Below are 12,405 nucleotides of genomic sequence, written 5' to 3' on the forward strand. Positions count from 1 at the left end.
GCCTCTTCGTTAATTTGCTCCCGGTAAAAGCCTGACTTGAAGTCCTCCGCTCCTTCTTATTCTTGCCCTAGACAATCTTACCCATTCCTCCATTTCAAATGCATCCCAAAAGCTAATGGCCAGCTCGGACCACTTTCACAAGCTGCAGTCCCAACTGCTCCCAGAGTAGGGGTGCGGGACAGGTTAGGGGGACCCTTTCTCAGGAGTCCAGACACAGAGAACCTGAACCGGGGTGGGCTTGATGGACTCGGAGGAAACAATGACGAGGAAAGATGCTCAGGCAGGTTCTGGGACTCAGAGATCGCGTGGCTGTGGGGCAGTGGGGGAGCAGGGGAGTCAACACTGGGTCCACTGCTGTCGAAACTGCCGGGGAGGACAGGGGCGCGTCTGTTCGGGGACCAAGGTGATGCGTGGTTGTGAACCTGAGTGCAGTAAGGGAGCGACAGCTGAATGGAAACGTCCAGCAGCGAGGGGGGACATTGCCCAAAGTCTTGTTCCCTTACAGTTTTCTCTTCCTGCTGATCCAAGCACACGTCTCACCCCCACAACCAGCGCCTCCCACGGGGCACTCAGCCAGCGTGAGACACAGACAGAAGCAGACGGAGGGAAATGTTTTGCTTCTCCACTGGGGTAGGGCATTGTTGCAACCCACCAGGAGACATGGGTCGTGCCTTTTAGATACTGCTATAGAATTCTGAGGTGTTTTAAAAGGCAGATGACAAGCAGAAATAGGTGACCTCGTCACCTTAGTCCCTCGTGGGCTACACTGGAAAAGAACGCAAAGAGGCCTGAAGGCGGAGTTGGCCGCCTTCTGAAGGTCTTTTCCGTTTACAAGCCTATGATTCAGTGATTCTAGGAGCTTCAAAAAAAGTGCAGAATTCAGCAACCTCTGAAAACGCACCTTTCCCTGCATCAGTTCTGGTGGGATGAGGCTGTAGTTCATCGCTGTGGCCACACGGGGGCAGCACACACAAACCCATCGTCTCTTGAGCCGTCCGGATGGGCTTTGCTCTTCTAGCTCCCAGCCACACCTCAGTACAGGCGCTGGGCAGCGCCCTCAGGTGTGTAACCTTCCCACCGCCAGGCCACTGTCACCTCATTCTGGAGCGCAAGAGTACGGAAGGGCCACCCACCGCTGGCTGCCCTCTGACGATGTCCTTGCTTCCTGATCAGTTACCCGTCGCATCATCCCCTTGCCTCCCTTGCCAACCTCAGTTTACCCGCCTGACTTGCCCTGGCCGAGGTCTCCCGCCTGGCCACCTTCTGACTGCTGTGCAGCCACTGGCATTGCCCCCAAGACCCCCAGGGAGTGCTGGGAACACAAAAAGTCGGTGAATGGGAGGAAGGGGCGTTGGAGGGGGAGGGGTCCAGCACCCATCGCATGGGCCACGTTGGGGCAGGTGGGCCCAGCTTCAGAGGTGCTGACCTTCAGTAGAGCTTGAGTGGCACCCAGGTAAAACCTTCAGGTCGTCCACCAATGACACTTTGAGAAACACTGAGTGTTTCTTATTCATTAAGTCTTCAGAAAATGGGGAGAATTCGATGCAATCGCATAAACTAAGTGCCTCCTTAGCAGTGTTGGCACTCAGGACATGCTCACCAGGTGCTGGCTCACCAAATACTGCGCACAACTCCAGGGGGCGCCATTCTCAGAGACCGCGCTGTGAATAGCATCCTCTAGAATTGTGCAACAGGGCAGCCCTGGCAGCCAGACCCCAACCGCCCACAGGACACAGAATTAAGAAGCTTGGGGCAGGGGCTCCGGAGAGGGCCTTTGAGGATGTGGGTGATGCTGAGTCCGCCCCAGCTCCTTGGCTGAATGCCAAGTCCAGGTCACCTCCTCCCACTCAGGAGAAAGTCTGGAATCTTTCTAGTGAGAGGGAAGAAGTGTCGCTAAGTGCCCTTGAGCGCCTGCCTCAGGTCTTACCATGCTGGCCTGAGTAGGGAGGGGAGCAGCCCCCTTGTCCGGGCAGCCAAGTGGACCAACGTGCAGACAGGGCTGCAGGAAGAGGCTGTCGCTTCTCCGCTGTTCTTGGACTGCCCTCTGATCCTGCCGGGTCACAGCTCAGGGACCTGGTCCCTGGAGTTGAGGGACCTGGAGCAGTTCTGCCAAATCCACTGGTGGTCTTCACCTGATATTCCAAGCCCTGAAAAGGGGCTGGGGCCCCCTTTTAGGATGTGGAGTGACAGGGACACAGGTGCTGAGAGTACATGACAGGTAACAGTCTCCAACTTCAGCAAAAACTAACCTGAGAAGTGTTGCCTTAAAAAAGGCTGCAGGTGGAGCAGGAGGAAGAGGGGGCTGGTAGGAATTGTGGGGTCTGCACCCACAAGGGGCACAGTGACATCTGAGGATACCATCTGGGGGCCGGGGGATGGCAGAGGTGGCCCCCCAGGTGGCCGGGCAGCCCCGGGGAATTGGTGGCAGCTTCTATTTCAGAGTTTATGGTAAGAGGCTGGAGCAGGCACCCAGAGGACACACCCCACCCTTTAAGCAAGTGGGGAGGAGAGCGCAGGGGTGTGGTTAACAACGAGGAGGAGGAGGGGGAACACAAACCTGTCAGCCTCTTACTCAGCTGCAGCCTCTGGAGCCGCCGGCGCCCTACCTGCCGGGCCGCTCACCTGTGCCTGCCGCGGCCCAACTCACCTGGCCGAGCCGAGGAGCCGTCGCCGGGCCGCGCCTCGCTGGGTGAGTCCCCTCCCGCCAGCCGGGGCTGAGCGCCGCGCGGGGCAGAAGTTGGGGGCTGGCCCGGGTGGCAGGGCCGGGCGCGGGGCGAGGACTGCGGGGCCGGCCGCCTGGACGGCCCGGGAGTTCCCAGGAGGAGCGACGCACCCAGGAAATCGGAGCCGCGGGCGCTGCGCGCGCCCCGGAGCTGGCTCGCCTGCCGCAGGGGGAGAGGTGTTCTATTTTGGGAGTAAGTGTGACACTAAAGGGTGTTTCTCCCTCTTTGTGCTCTTAAGTAGTCGGACGGGGAGGCTGGGGGCCACGGTGTGCAGGCAGGTGGGGTTGCAGAGAGCGCTTGAACCCGTGCTGGCCTCGCTGCCTCCTGCCGGGCTCCCCTCTCCCGGCCCTGCAGCCCCGCCGGGGGTCGGGTCGCCCCCAGCCCGCCCCCCGCCCCTCCTGCAGCCATGTCTTGCCCCCTGAGAGGGCGTCTTGTGAATCAAGCCCTGCCTGGAGCAAGCAGGGCTCTGCCAGGGGCACAGAACCCTAACTCTGGGGTGGCCGCGTGTGTGTGTGTGTGTGTGTGTGTGTGTGTGTGTGTGTCTCTGGCGGGGATAAAGTTACCGCTGGCCACCCAGGTTCCTGTGGACGCCCCCTTCCCAGCACAGCTCAAGGGTTAAGTTCCGCCGCCTCCCGCTGTCAGGCTGTGCGTGGGCAAAGCTGCGGGTGCCACCGAGCAGAGCAGCATATGGGGGCTGTTTACCAGCCCCGCCACCTGCCCCAGCCCTCGGCCCGTGACACGGGCATGGCTTCTCCGCACACCCGGAACTGGGAGTGAGACCCCAGTCCGTTCATTTAAGGGGCCAGCGGGAGACCAAGAACAGAAAGTTGGACTCAGAGGAGGCACAAACCAGGAGGGGTTGGGAAGCCCGAGGCGGAAGAGCTGTCAGGACCTGGGGCTGGGGCTGGGCCGGCTGACTGGGCGGTGTGCAGCGCGGCACCCCTCTGCTGGCTGCCCTCTGCTCCCCCAGCCCTTGCTGGCCTGAGCCCCGGCGTTTCACAACCACGCTGGGGGGAGGGGAAGGAGGAGGAAGCAGAGATGGGAAAGTGACTAGAGACAAGGGCGGAAGGAAGTAGGCACATTCGAGAGAGACCCAGCTTTGGTGGGACAGTCTGTTCATTCATCCCAGAAGCACTCACTAGCTTCCTACCTGCAGCCAGGCACCAGGGCTGGGTGTGGGGAGACGTGGTGTGTGTGGCATGGCCCCTGCTCGCCAGGGCAACATGGGAATGGGGGGTGGGCATGGGGGGGCTGCCATGGGAAGGTACAGGGTGCTAACCAAGCCCGTGCTGGAGGGCTGTGGGGGGAGCCAGTCAGTGATGGCCAGGAAGGCTTCCTGGCAGAGGTGACTCTCAGTGGAGAGCCACCCAGATCAATAGGGATTAGCCAGGTGAGGGAAGGAGAGAGAGAACAGCAAGTGCAGAGACAGGCTAAAGGCAGCATGACGCACCCAGGAAACTGAAAGTAGCTCTGCTTGTTGGGAGCCCAGAGAGTGCAGGGGCGAGGGGAAGCTGCAGAGGTGCATGGAGGCAGCTCCACAAGGGCCTGGGAAGGCCTCTCAGGCTGCCATGGCAACTCCTGTTGGAGCAACACTGGCGACCTGAGCCAGGCAAGAGACTTCCCAGCGTGAGGATGGGGTTGCCAGATTCAGCAAATAAAAACACAGGACGCTCAGATCCGAATTTCAGATAAGAGCTGAATAGTTTTTTTCAGTGTAAGTATGCCCCGTGAAATATTTGGGACATACGTACACCCAGACATTATTCACTGTTTACCTGAAATTCAAATGTACCTGGGAGTCCCGTGTTTATCTGGCAAGCTGGAGTCAGCGCTATGCTGGGAAGGAAAGGCTGGGACCTGCCCTGGCGCCCTGAGAGCAGGCTCAGGACACGTTTGTCGTGTAACCATTCCTCCTGGATTCCATTTGTGAGCTCGTTCACTGATCACGTTGTTGTACATATGAAAAATCAATCCCTTGGTCAGTTTACTCGCCCACACAGGTGGAGGGGGATGGCACTTGAGAAAGAAACTGGGCTTTGGATCCCCACAGACTTGGATTCAAATCTGCATAACCAGTTAGCTTCTCTGAGCCCCAGATTGTGAAATGAGGGCGAGGACCTGTTTGTCCAGGGCACTGGGAGATCCCTGATAATGTATGTAAATTGCCTAGTGAGTGCGAAAGGGAGAGTGTGCATATTTATTTTTAAAGGACCCTCATAGGGGTGAGCAAAACAGCATCCGCAGAGTGTGTGCGGAACATGTACTTCCGTTTGTATTTACGGAGCACTCCAGGCTGTCAAGGGAAAGGTGTGGAGGGGTCCCCGCTTTCAGTGAGAGGCGAGGTTAGCCCTGGGGTGGGGAGGAGGAGCCTGCATTGTTTTTTCAGCTTTGGCATTCCCTTTCCCTGGGACCTGCTTCAAGGGGAGGCGATATCCCACTCTCTCCTCCAGGATGGCGGGTGGGCAGAGAGGGAGTGGCTCGAATTAGAATTAACTGAAGGGAAATGTGAATGAGTTAAAGGAGAAAAATCTACATATAACACCTAGCGCAGTGCCCGACACAGACGAATGCGCCATGAAATTTGCTGTCATGATTCCCAGTTCTATAATGAGTTCCTTATTAGAAAACTCAAACTTGGGAAGAGACAAAGTAAAAGTGCCTTGTGAACCGTGTTTTGACATCAGTGGGAACATTTGTAGGAACAAATTCGGGACCTCCTGGAATAGAACCTGGAAGGAGTTAAGCATTTGTTAAGAGAAAGAGGAAATGGAAAGTGTGTTTCTCTTGTGGAAACTGCTGGGTGAAAAATGGTCCCTCTTTCCAGTGGCTAAATCCCCATTCCCCTGCCCGGTGATAAGCATTGTGTCCCTGGGGCCTTAGGTCAGCATCTGCCAGGTGGTGTTCAGAGATACTCTAGCCATGAGAGAGTGAGACGTGTTCCGCTGATGAAACATTCAAATGAGCCCTTACTTGAAGATGTGTCTTGCATATTTGCACGGTCAAGGTTATGATAAGTCCTGCAGAAAAGACACGTGTGTCTCTGGGCTCATCCTAGCATTCCCTAAATGTGGCTGTAGAGCCCTTGCAGGTTCTCAAGGGAAGTAGCATTCAGTGTCTAGTGAACATCCACATAGCTGCCATTTGAGGACCAAGCGGATCTTTCAGACAGCATCGTACCTCCCATATCTCTAGCCGAATGGACCTGATTCATCCTAGTGTCCAACTTAAACAAGATTTTCAGGGAAGGAGCTCTTCTGTGCAACTTTCCCAGCATTATGCATCTTTCACAGACACAAACTCCTACCTGTGCTGGCCTGATCCTTCCCGTCATAGCCACAGCCATGTCCCATTGTGCAGAGGACCCTGGGAAAAGTCTAAGTCCCTTGGCATTTAGCTCTCTATGGTGACAATAGCAGCTCCATGTGCCCTGAACACCGCAAGGACAAATAAAACTGAGAGTGCGAACACGGAAGGGCGGGAGACTACCCTGGGGTGGACCCTGAGTAGTAGGTCACTCAGTCGCTGGTGTTCCCCTGCCCAGACCCATAGGTCCCTGGACCATGTGACTCCAGCCTCCCAGGTGAATGGAGCTCCAAGGTGGTCACGTGGGAGCCTCTGGAGTAGAGCTGCACAGCGGAGTCTTGCTTGGTGCTGAACGCATGGTAATAAAGGTGCCGCGAGCTTGAGGATGGAGAGTCTCTGGTAGGGTTTGGGTCAATGCCAGGGTGAAGGAGGAGAGCAGGGACAGGGGTGGCCATCTCTGCAGCAGCACCACTATGCTTTGACCCCCAGGTAGTCAGTGGTCAAGAGCCAGGGCTCAGAGTCCATCTGCCTGGGTCCAGCCTAGCTCTGGGACTCCCTCTTTGACCCTGGGCAGGTCACTTAGCCCTGGCTTTTCATCTGTAGGAAGCAGAAGACAACAGGGCTCTGGGTGAGGATGGAGTGACATAGTGTATTCAAAATATTCAAATATCAGGCCGGGCGCAGTGGCTCACGCCTGTAATCCTAGCACTCTGGGAGGCCAAGGCGGGAGGATTGCTCGAAGTCAGGAGTTCGAGATCAGCCTGAGCAAGAGCAAGACCCCCGTCTCTACTAAAAATAGAAAGAAATGATCTGGACAGCTAAAAGTATATAGAAAAAAATTAGCCCGGCATGGTGGCACATGCCTGTAGTCCCAGCTACTCGGGAGGCTGAGGCAGAAGGATCTCTTGAGCCCAGGAGTTTGAGGTTGCTGTGAGCCAGGCTGATGCCACGGCACTCTAGCCTGGGCAACAGAGCAAGACTCTGTCTCAAAAAAAAAAAAAAAATTCAAATATCGAAAGTCTGGGCACAGATCAAACAGGACTGAGCAGGATCAGAGAGGCCTCCCGCTGTGCTGGGAGGGATTCGTGCACCATGGGGAGCCTGGGGGTGGAGGAGGCAGCCTTCAGGGGACTGCGGCAGGGGATATTTACCAAGGAATATGGACTATTTCAATATTTTAATATCCCAGATGGTATTATGCACCCACTTAATAGCCTTGACTGTATGCAAAACATTCAGTCCTGTAACAGGCACACAGTAGGCATCCAGTAAGTGTTCGCTCTCCTATGTTCTTACACTTATGGCTATATCTGAGCTGGTGGAGAAGAACTTGTTTTTTTTTTCCCCCAGAGGATATAGGCCACCTTCTGAGAGGCAGCAGATAGCTTGTCCTGGGCGCTGCCCGGAGACATGCGCCAGGGATACAACAGTATTTACTACCCCCCGTCCCCTCCTTCTTCACTGGAAGCGGCCGGGCCCAACAAACTCTTCAGCCAGCAAAGAGACTGTCCCCGAATGCCACTCAGGCCCTGGTGGCCGAGTGGTCACTGGAAGCGTGCAGAGCTGACAGGCAGGAGGAAATGGTGGCTTCGCTCTCTGGGCCTCTAACACTGTGCAGCAAGCGAGGGGGTGGCGGGGGGAGGGGACAGCCTTTTGAGTCACTCCACTGTTTCCCAAGTTATAATTATTACTCACGATGACGGTTTGATTAAGCGAGCAGACTCGAGGCTGCGTATTCTGATGCGTTTCCACCTAACCAGGCGCCGTGGGCCGTCTGATGTGAGCGAGTGCAGACTTTTGTTTGCAGGAGACCCTCCAGGTGGGCTGGCAGGGGGGCTTCACGGTGGACATTGCCCTGGTTTTTTGGGTCTTCCCCTGCTCTCACCTTTTCCCTATTGCTGCTTTGATAAGGCAGCCAGTCAACGTGGCTAGAACTAAGATCAGCAACTGCCCGTACCCATGCTGGTACCCCTTCCCTAGCTTGACCGAGGTTCGCTAACGTGTCCCCCTCTCCGGTTCTCTCTCTCCCCTTCATGTTCTGAATCTGCCCACACGGACTCTGCGGGATCACTCACAAAGGACACAGGGGCTCCAAGGAATCCCCCTCTGCCCGGGTTTCCAACTTCCTGCTGGGTTTGTTTAATTCTGGTCTCTTGGGATGACTCCCCCAACAATTGTAGGACGGTCCCCCCCTTTCATGCCCTTTCTTTCTCTAAGGGTCTTCCACCTGCTTCTCTGAGACCACCCAGCCCCCCAAGCCATGGCAGTCAAACTGGTGCCCCACTGGGGAGGGGCGCTGCTGGGAATTCTGCCCCCAGCTGGGGCTTTGTTCATCCAGGAGTTTCGTTTCTCTCCTGGGAGAGAGTGGCCCCTGCAGTGATCCTGGGCACTTGAGCAGCACAGGTTTCTGGTTTCTAAATTAATGTTCTTGGCCAGGCTTCACGGCTCACACCTGTAACCCTAGCACTCTGGGCGGCCGAGGCTGGAGGATCGCTTGAGGTCAGGAGTTCAAGATCAGCCTGAGCAAAAGTGAGACCCCCGTCTCTACTAAAAATAGAAAAAATTAGCCAGGTGTCATGGTTCTCACCTGTAGTCCCAGCTACTGGGGAGGCTGAGGCAGGAGGATGGCTTGAGCCCAGGAGTTGGAGGTTGCTGTGAGCTGGGCTGACGCCACGGCACTCGCTCTAGCCCGGGCAACAGAGCGAGACTCTGTCTCAAAAAAATAAATAAACAAATTAATGTTCTTTGTCCCCAGGCCCCCCACGCCCTCTGGCACCTGAGGTGCTCTCTGTGTCCTTCATGGGCATTTGGAGTCAGAGCTCCTCTCAGCCCGCTGGGCTTTGCCACCCTCCCCACCCCGAGTTCCTGCTCCAGGCAGGTTCCGAGAGATCTGATGCCTCTGGCCTTGCAGCTTCTCGGGGGCTCTTAGCAGCATCCGGTGCCCTGCGCTATTGCCACCAGTGTGTGTCTCTGAACACTGAAGCGGCCATCAGTGGCTCACCACGGGTTTCGGTTCCCATCCTTGGCTCACGACAGGAGGCGGCCCCCAGCTCAGGCAGGTTCTCAGCCCTGGTGAGAGGAAAGAGAGCCAGGGCCCGGGAGGGACGTGGCGTAAGCTCTTTCCTCTCCCAAGCCTCCCTTTTCTCACCTGAAGAGGAAGAGCTGGTGCTGCCTCCCTGACTAGGGTCGTTGAGAGAAACACGTGACTGTGTGAAGAGTCCCCCGTAAAACGTTGCAGCCACTGTCCCAGCAAAGACGAGTTTGGAGTCGGAGAGATGTGGGTTTGAGTCTTTTTCCGTTTTCTTTTTGGTTTTGTCTTTTGAGACAGGGTCTCACTCTGTCGCCCAAGCTCAAGTGCAGTGGCGTCATCGTAGCTCACTGCAACCTCAAACTCCTGGGCTCAAGCCATCCTCCTGCCTCAGCCTCCCAAGTAGCTGGGACTACAGGCGCCTGCCACCATGCTGACTAATTTTTTTTATTTTTGGTAGAGACAGGGTCTCGCTGTTCCTCAGGCTGGTCTTGAACTCCTGATCTCAAGCAATCCTCCCACCTCGGGATTCTGGGTTTGAGTCTTGACTCTGTCGTTTCTACCTGTCTGACACTGCCAAGTGACGGAACCCACCTGAGCCTTAGTTTGCTCCTTTGCAATTTATTCTAGGCGTTTGTTGACTGCTTCTCCCATTATCTACTCCCTTCACTCTCGAGGCATATAGTCTTTTGTCCCCAAGTTTGAGGGACGATATCTGTCCTCAATGAGTTGACAGTCTGGCAGGGGAGGTAACACATGAAGATAAGTAACTGTAGGGCAAGATGGAGACTTTCAGTGCCACAACAGAGGCACCAAGTGCTATGAGATTGGAGGACAGAGAGATCCTTTCTGGCTGAGGAGTCTGGGAATGCTTCCCGGAGGAGGTGGCATGGGGCAAAGCTCTGAAAGGACAGGCAGGATATGTCGTGGGAATTGGGAGGGTGGTTATGGTCACAGAAGAGTGTAAACAGCAGAGAGGTGGAGAGGCCTGGTTTGAGTGACTCACTTCAGGGTGCAGCCAAGGGTGGCAAAAGGCCAAGGGAGGTAGGCGTGGTCGGTAAGAAAAGGCTCGGCCAGGAGGCTGAGCCATGTGGGCATTGTTCTGAAAGCTGCAGGGCAGGGAGCTGCTGCTGAGGCCACCTGGTGGAAATGCCATCAGACCCAGTGTCCAGTGGATGGGCACAGAGAGACCTTCGCCTTGCAGGGGGCAGAGAGGAGGGAACTGTCATAGTCCAGCCCTTACGAGTCTGAATAAATTGTGTAATTCAGGATGACCGAGGCCCCTGGACAGAGACTGCCCATCAGCTGGACACTTCTACTTTCTCTGAGTTGAAGCTGGCGCTTGGATAGATGTAAGAGACGTAGGGCTTAGGGAAGCAGTCAGTTGTTTAGGTTACGTAAGTCAATTTCCCGAATCTCCTTCTTCTGCATCCTTGACTCACACTCGAGCCCTTTGCCTCCGGGGCCCCGCTGCCAGGTGTGTGTTAGATGCCAGCCTGTGTCCTGCCTGCTCCGTGGCAACTCCGTCCTGCAGCCTCTTGGAGAGTCGAGTCAGGGACCTTCTCCGCCCCATCCCTAGTGACCACATGGCTGCCAATGACTCCCAGGGCTCTCCCGCCCTCCCTTCCCGGAGTCTGTAGGACATTCCCATTGGGGGAGCTCAGGAACTAAACTCATCCTTTTCCCACCCAAAACCAACCCCCTCCTGCGGGTCTCGCTCCTTCTCTCCTGCGGCTGTTGCTCCCCCGCACTCTCAGGTTGGCAGCCTTGGCGAGGCCACCCCTCTCTCCATGCCTCCGCTTTCCTCTGCTCGTACCTTGCCCATCACTCAGTCCTGCAGATTCTCTCTTCGTGCCTCTCATTCCTTCCTTCCCTTTTCTGTGGCCCCTGCTCCAGCCCAAACCTTGTTACCCAATATGGCTTCTTATCACCCAAGGGCCTCTCCTCCCCATCTCTGGTTCCCTTGGAGGTTCCCAATGCCTCCAGACAAGTCCAGACCCTTGAATTTACTATTCAGGGCCCTCCACAATCCGACCTTAACCTCCCCCTATTTCCCAAATGCAGCCCTTGACCCCGGCTGGGCTGGTCTGCTCATGGGTCCCCATCAGACCTTTGCGCATGTCTGGTGTCCTGCCTGGAATGCCAGCCCCGTCCAGCGTCCCCAGTCCACGTACTCCTCCTCTAAGGCTCAATTCACGCCCCCCACCCCGACACCTGAGCTCCCCACGACAGCCTCTGGGCTCCTTTGCATCCTCTGATCTCCCAGAATTTACCAATTCAACCTGATGCGCCATCCCTCCAGGGCAGGCAGATGGTTTTCATTTTGTTTCCCTTCCTTGTGTCCTCGAGCTCCAAAGGGAGAAAATTTCGTTCCCCTGGGCTGGCGAGATGTGATCCGTCCTTCCCCCACACACTCATGCCTGGCTCACCTGAGCCAGACGGCTCTTCCTCATTCCCTGCAACGGGCATCACAGCAGCCAGTTGCAATAGGGTAGGGACCACAGCCCAGGCCTCTTGAATTCTCGCCCCGAGGTCAGGATGCCCTTCTTGCCTCTTTGGAAGGTGGAGATTCCCATAGCCCAGAGAGGAGTCAGCAATGTAGATCAGGAGCTCATTAATCCCTTTCCTAAACCACTCCTGAATCTCTGTAATCCCTGTGCCTCTGACTCTCCCTTTTCTCTCCCCTTCCTGCTATTGGGCCCATCCAGGCCAGGCTGAATGACAGGAGAAGGACAGGGAGTGGGAAAACGTGAGGCAGTCTCCACAGAGGGTGTGATGCTTTGGGAATATGGGAGAGAGATTTGCAAGGCAGAGATTGACAGTTTTTAGTCACCTGGACTTCGACCTACCAGTGTGTACAGACACAGCGCCTGCCATGGGCCCCAGACTCTGAGTTCTCTGGCTCCTGCCGTTCCAAGGTTTGTAAACACTGAGTCCCCATCGGCTCCTTTATCTGCATTGGCTGTCACCAGGGTGGCCTCTGAGCCCTCCCCCCTCCTTTTTAGCTATCTGTATAGAAAAAGCTTTTCTGCACTGGTGCACTAAACACTCAGCCCCGGGCTGTGCTCACACCCTGGGGGACCCTGGGGGACAGCGCTGGCACTGTCTGAGCTGGGGAGCCCTGGGCTTGTCACTGCTTCCTTGATGTCCCAACATATGCTCTTGGGTGGCTCAGCTGGGTAAGTCTGTCCAAGCCTCCAGTTCTGCATTTGTATGCACAATAAGGGGGCTCGGGGATTTTCTAACCAGCGGAAAAGCTTTCTTCAAAGTGGAGCGTAGGCGAAAACCCAAAATACAAGCCAGGTAAAAGTAGACCCCTCCAGGTTTCAGTGGGAAGGGGACCTGCAAGGC

The 12,405-nt window shown here is 56.0% G+C and overlaps 1 protein-coding gene across 2 annotated transcripts in view; it reads left to right on the forward strand.

The window, feature by feature from the left end:
* The first annotated feature begins 2,539 nt into the window (after positions 1 to 2,539).
* Positions 2,540 to 12,405, forward strand: part of PTK2B (protein tyrosine kinase 2 beta) — a 108,462-nt gene continuing 98,596 nt past the window's right edge. For both annotated transcript variants that reach the window (XM_045535815.1, XM_045535816.1), the window contains exon 1: positions 2,540 to 2,689. The gene's annotated coding sequence lies outside the window, so the exon portion shown is untranslated. The remainder of the gene's footprint in view (positions 2,690 to 12,405) is intronic.

This window comes from Lemur catta, chromosome 22 (genome assembly GCF_020740605.2).
Source record: "Lemur catta isolate mLemCat1 chromosome 22, mLemCat1.pri, whole genome shotgun sequence".
Taxonomy (NCBI): Eukaryota; Metazoa; Chordata; class Mammalia; order Primates; family Lemuridae; genus Lemur; species Lemur catta.